Below are 427 nucleotides of genomic sequence, written 5' to 3'. Positions count from 1 at the left end.
GGGGGGGGGGGGGGGGGCACGCACACGGCTCGGCCCCGAGTCGGGCCCCGCACACCCGCAGCCCCACGGAAGGTTCCGGAACCTGAGCCGCAGGTATTCGCCCGGACCCGGCCCGGCTTGACTCAGGGTGATGGCGCTCGCCGCACCGCTCCCGCCAGGCGCTTTCTTCCCGCTCTGGTTTCCCCCGGTCCCGCTGCGTAGCCCAGGCTAACCCGAACCAGCGACACTGCCCCTGCCTTAGCCTCCCAGGGCTGCGGCTAACACCGGGCCTGCGCCGTCGCGGAAAAGCTAACCTGAGGGACGCGGAGTCGGCACCCGCCGGTCCCCAGCGCTGCCCGTCCGTCAGCCCCACACCGAGCCCTCGCTTCAATCCCCCACGCTCCTCACGCACTCCCGGATCCTCCCGGTTCAAACTGCCCGCGACCGC

The 427-nt window shown here is 72.6% G+C and overlaps 1 protein-coding gene across 1 annotated transcript in view; it reads right to left on the bottom strand.

Annotated features, from left to right (window-relative positions):
- The window catches only part of Cenpf (centromere protein F), a 51514-nt gene extending 51087 nt beyond the window's left edge, over positions 1 to 427 (bottom strand). The window contains exon 1 of the mRNA XM_008824860.3: positions 294 to 427. The gene's annotated coding sequence lies outside the window, so the exon portion shown is untranslated. The remainder of the gene's footprint in view (positions 1 to 293) is intronic.

This window comes from Nannospalax galili, unplaced genomic scaffold (genome assembly GCF_000622305.1).
Source record: "Nannospalax galili isolate Female #2095 unplaced genomic scaffold, S.galili_v1.0 scaffold648, whole genome shotgun sequence".
NCBI classification, from domain to species: domain Eukaryota; kingdom Metazoa; phylum Chordata; class Mammalia; order Rodentia; family Spalacidae; genus Nannospalax; species Nannospalax galili.
Note: the sequence above shows the minus strand (reverse complement) of the source record. Positions and strands in the feature narration are given on the sequence as shown.